The sequence below is a fragment of the Cupressus sempervirens genome, chromosome 5, assembly GCF_028749045.1.
Source record: "Cupressus sempervirens isolate cs-2001-9-10 chromosome 5, ASM2874904v1, whole genome shotgun sequence".
Classification (NCBI taxonomy): Eukaryota; Viridiplantae; Streptophyta; class Pinopsida; order Cupressales; family Cupressaceae; genus Cupressus; species Cupressus sempervirens.
In genome coordinates, this window is record NC_143122.1 from 1045885102 (window position 1) to 1045891210 (window position 6109).

General features: G+C 29.9%; 1 pseudogene; it reads right to left on the bottom strand.

The window, feature by feature from the left end:
- Nucleotides 1-428: 428 nt before the first annotated feature.
- Nucleotides 429-5035, bottom strand: LOC149559522 (glutamate receptor 3.3-like; annotated as a pseudogene).
- Nucleotides 5036-6109: the final 1074 nt, after the last annotated feature.

Sequence of the window (6109 nt, forward strand, 5' to 3'; positions counted from 1 at the left end):
CATTGTGGAAAATAAGAGTCCAAGTAATAATTAAACTAAGGGGACAAACCTATTAGCCAAAAATAGAGAAATAACTTTATTAGTCACTAGTTGATTACAATATTTTAAATGAAACAATGAAAAACCGATAAAAAGATATGCCAAATAATTACATCATATCTTATTATATACAAGTACAACTTCATTTTTGGTCTTCACTTTGCAATGGCTATGTTTAGAGAGCAACTCATGGTAGCTTTTTCTCCTTAATGGATTTGTCTAGATGAGATCTCATCTATTATCTCATGATTTGCAAATGAGGATGTTTGACTCATCACATTTTATCTTCTATCATTTAAAACACTCACATCTAATTTATAATGTTCACCTTAACCCTCCTTTGTATTTGCAGAGTTATTCTTCTTTGATAGATTTTCCAATGAGAAAATCTAGGGTGAAACTTGCTCTTGATATATATACTTTGTAAAGTATTTGATAGATTTGAGCATCCTAATATTTTTCCTTGAGTAACAATCTTGTGAAAAGAAAAAAATTAAAGACATAGATGATATTGTTCCTGTGATGAGATACAATCCCCAAAAGCTTCCAAAATCTAACCTTCTCAAATCTTGTGATGAATCAGGACACTTATTGATTGTATCATTGAAATATTTAGATTCAAGCTCTTGAAACTTATCACTTTCTAAAAGGTTTAAAATCCCCATAGAAAATTCTTGCACCAAAGGAGAACCTTTCCGAAAAACCTAAAAAGAAATCATAATAGTTAAACACTAATTATACATCCAAAATAGAAAAATGTGCACACATATGTTACACTAAACTTACAAATCCAAAGCCACCACTTTCATATGTGTTCCCCACCATTGAATAGACACATTCAATAGAAAGGAAGGCACGAACAAATGGGATTTCATCTAAAATGGTATCCACTCCTCCTTTCTTTGTACCATTTGAGAGAGTGTCCTTGTATTCCTGTCGTGATGAATTTGGTTCTAGATTTATATTGGCCATTCCTGAATCATGAGTTAGAAATCTCCCTACCTATAAACCATGATAGCCCAATTTATAGTTACTGAAAACATCTACAATTGGTGTAATTTGTGGAACAGTCAGTCTTGAAGCAAGATTAGTTGTATAGCTTGACGTTAAAACAAACGCTACAAATAGCCAAGCTGCAAGAACTAGTTGACTCCAACTATTATAGATACTCTCTCCAGCAAAATGCAATATGTACACATTGATAAAAAAAATAGCAAATAAGTATTATACAAATAAAGATACAAATTTCAAATCATTTGATTTTTCTAATATGACTCATTCACTAGTAGGCTTGAATTATTTATATAAAAGGACACCAATAGATGGGTCTTCTTTGAAATATATAATAATTTGAGATGAACCACTTTAAAAATTCAATTGTTAATTTGTTTGAAATTAACAAGTTGGAGCTTAATGTTTTCTACTTAAGTTTACATTAAATAGAAAAGAAATGCTTAGTGTGTGTTATTTACTGCATGTAAAAACCTAATGTATGTTCTTTAAACTTTTTCAATTGTCAATACTAAATAGAAAATAAATGCTTAATGTGTACCATTTACAAGTAAAAAATTAGTGAATGTTATTTAAGAAAGTGCCTAAATGTAAAATTTGAGTAGAAAGGAAATGCTTACTATGGGCATAAAACATAACCAAGAACACAAACCTAAAAGAAGTAAAATGAAATTTAGTTATACTAAAAATTAAATATAAATATAGAGAAAAAAAAAAAAAAAAAAAAGGAAAAAATGATAGATGTGATACCAAGATAGAGTGATCACTTGGGTTAAGGGACTTCCCCTAAAGTTAGGATTTATTTTATGTTCTAGGAACCACACCACTAGTCCAGTATATATAAGAAACACCATTGTTTTTGCCCATAGTGCTGGAGTAAATGGTTGTAGGAATGTCCAAGCATGGTTGGCTTCCTCCTTTATGGTAGTGCGAGCCACCATCACTAAACCTATTTCTATATAGGGTTGTGTGAAATCCACAAATTTACTTTGATTTGCAGTAATAGTAACATCACCCACAACTGCATCATACTTCTAGCAAAGCCAAGAAAAGAAAAATCATGTTCAAGTAGTGATTGGTAATTCTCTAATGCTCTTCAAAATGACATCTAGAAGAGGTAAAGAAGTTTAGAAGCTCAATTCTCAATTTAATCATGATGAACATTATATGATCAATTCTTAATTTAAACTATATGTTGTATAATATACGATCCATTATGTATTGCAAAAGGTGATATTAAAATCTCAACATATAACTAGGAACTAAACTCTAAATCATGATAGGAGCTAAACTCTACATGATGATTTTAATAGTCTAAGTAGGATTAAGTTTTGAATTACTAGAATCTCTTGTATTTTTGAAATATTTAAGATTGAAAGAAAAACACACCTTTTAGTACACTTGCATGATGAGATCTTCATATGAGTAATTTTTTGAATAATCATTTCCCTCAAGGTACGGAATGAGATCATACATCAATTGAGGGTCAACAATTCCCATAGCTGCCTAAAACACATCAATCGAGAACCCAGTGATGATAGGTGTATGACTTGTTGGATCCAATGACACACTAACAAATTCCTCCCAACTAGATTTTCTAGGAACTGCAATCCGTAGTCTAGTTGGTATTTCCCAACCACGAGGGACTATGGAAGACCCACCTAGCCATATCACATCTCGAAACCCTTCATCAAAAAAAGATGGAGTTTTGAATAACTTTGATCAATTAAATGGCCAATACCCAACTATTTGATAGCTTTTTCCCACAAAATTCACTATATCATAACCACACCCATGCATTTCCCCATCATGGAACTTAAGACATCGACTTAAACCATCAAAATCTATTAAGATGATATCATGTAAAAGTTTTCTTCCTTCTTGAAATACCTTGATTGTAGCATTTGCAATTGTTCCAAGACTAGTTGAAGCTATCGCAAAACTTAAACTTGCATTCATTTCCATCTTTCCAATTTCTTGAGCTATTGTAAGCACTGTATCATAAGCCAATAAACCATATGAATTCAGCTCAATATATTTTGTGTTGGGGTTGTCAAGTCTAAATTGTCATTCCCACCTTTGAGTGAAATCCTTCAACTTTTCAGAATTTAGGATATGGGTTTTAATCCCAAGGAGGCCTTGCATAGATGAGATTGTAGAAGAATTTAGTGCATAATTTCAAAGATTAGTAAATCCTTGGGTTGTGATCCACACATAACTAGAATCCATCATTCCCATCTCCTAGGCCTCCATGAATATATTCATGGCTAGAGAAAAAGGTGCATGAACAACATAAACTCTTAGTGCTATTTCCTTGAGTTTATGAAGCTCTTCCCTTATTTTTGGTCTATGTGTAGTTGAAGGAATAATTGAGGTATATGCAATTTCAGAGTCAAGATCTTGAAGAGCATCAAGCAACGAGGGCATGGCTACTAAACCAAAGTAATCATTTGAGTAAAGAACTGCAATGCTTCTCCAACTATAATGCATAATCATGGTTGCAATGACTTTCATTTGAATGGTATGAGTGTTTGCCATGTGAACAAAATATGGAAATTTATGATGGGAGTGGGTAGGGCTTGTGATGGAGAGTGAAAGAACTGGAACGTTGGTTGCCTCTCCAAGATCTGATAAAAAAGGTTGGGTTTTGGATGCTTTTGCTTCTGTCAATGCTACTACATTGTTGGTTAGAAGATCAATAGGTACATTCAACCATAAAAATATGCAACATTTATAGAACTAGACATGTGTTTGAATGGAAATAAAATCAGACATTGAAAAAAGAAAAGAAAAAGAGCATATGAAATCATAACTTTAAATTTCATATATAATCAATGTCCACTTGAACAATATTAGAAATAAAAATCAATAGGTGGCAACAATAATAGGAGAATGGGAAGGGGTGAAGGGTGACCTAAACCCTAGTTTACCCTATACAATAGAGTATGTATGAGAGGACCTTAACCCAAACCTACATCATCAATATTTTTATGATTCATCAAAATAATTTAAAAATATTACAAGAACAACTAAGAAAAATTCAGAGTTTTAAAATTTTACATGAAAGTTTATTTTGTTTATTATATATGTACATAAAACTATTTTTGTAATACATTTTTTTAAAATAAGTATGTTTTGGACATTTTATAACTCATAAAATACATATCGTTGAATTCTATGACTAAAATTTAGATAAAGAAGTATTAACCCACTAGTCTTAAAATCTATAATAGAAAGATTAATAAAAATCTAATGACATATCAAATATGACCTCTCTTTAAAAATTTGCAAGGTCTTATTCAATGAAAAACTACCACAAAGTTCAAAGAAAACTCTCTCAATTAAAGATTTATTGTTTGACTATTAATAATTTTGAACATTATTTAAACTATAATTCAATTAAAGATTTTGTCTTTTTTCCATTAGTAATTATAGAGAATACTTAAACTAATGACTAGGAGACAATTTCCACAAGTCAAATTGTGATATTGTTATAGGTCAATGAATTTGACTCTAAAACTACACTATTAAAACATGATAGCAATATCGCAATACTTAGACTACTAATAAGATGAAACAAAACTCTTTCAATAAAAGATTTTATCATTTCCTTATTAGCAATTATGAACATTATTTGAAATACAAAGGAGATCAAATAAAATATAAATTCAATCAAACATTTCATTGTTTCACTGTTAGTGGTTAGTTTATATCTAACTATAAAAAAGAAAAACCAATAACTTGAAAAGTAAAATATTTATACGAATCAAAGAGAAATGAAGAAACTTCTAAGATGTCATATATAAATTATGATGCATGAAAATAATTTATAAATTAATACATCCAAAAGTCTGAATAACCATTCTTAAATCAAAATACCTGTAGAAGTGCCTTCAAGTGGTGTTTTTGCCTCTTTCAAGACAAGACGCAATTCAGTGCCATTGAGTCTTTGAGATTCATTCACATCATCTATCGCTAACTTCATGGCAGGTTTTGCTATCTTTCTTGAACATGAAGTTGAATCCATGAGAAGGCAAGCCATGAGAAGGCAAGCAACTACAAATATTTGAACTCTTTTCATCTCCAATCCCTCCCTCTTTTTTAAGAGAATTCTATTGATTTGCATTGCACTCTTGTTGATCATATCCATCTATATATATCCATTCAAACTCCTTGAAAATCTTATCTTTGGTGAAGGAAATGGAAATATCTTGGAAATTTAAGGAAAGTTGACTCTAATAATAAAGAATTGGTATTATTTTCAACAGCCAGAATAATTTATCTACAATGAAAATGAAGTAGAAATTGTGTGGAAGTAATGTCAGGACGTATGATTATGTCAGGACTTCAACTTGATGGATATGTAGTCGTAATGCACAATTTCTCTTTGCTTTCCTACTTCAGTTTTAAAATCTCTAAAGACACATTTGGAAGGGATTTTGAGAAAGTTTACAATATGAGATGCTGCCATGGGTAACACAACAAAATGGGTTGCAGTAAAATAAGAAGAAAATGATTGGAAGTAAACGGTTGATTGTTTTTCCTTTTGTTCCGTATGTGTGGCACTAGTAAAGTTTGCAAACTACCCATACACTTAGAGAAGTCCTACTGTATGGTGAGATGACATATTTGTATTTTAAGAATTTTGTATATAAAATATTACTTATGTATTGATAAATAATATCATTTTCACACAATATTATATAATTAAATGTATTCAATATTTATTTTATTTTATTATAATAATTCATTTAGAAAAAATACAATCTAGTTAAAAGTTTAAATTATTTTATCAACAATTTGATATAAGTTATTAAAGTTAAATAATGTATATATATTGTTAATTTAAAATTATATTTATATTTAGTATGGGAAAGTAAGTCATTAAGAAATTATTTAATTTAATTTAGTACCATTTAGACTAAGTTTGGCATTTATTTTTTACCATTTTGCACTTACTAATTTTCAATGCACAATCTATTTTTTAATTATCATAAGTTTCCTATTCTAGTTTTTTTTTAAAGTTGTTGCTATTTGTTTGAGTTCTTTGAAAAATTTG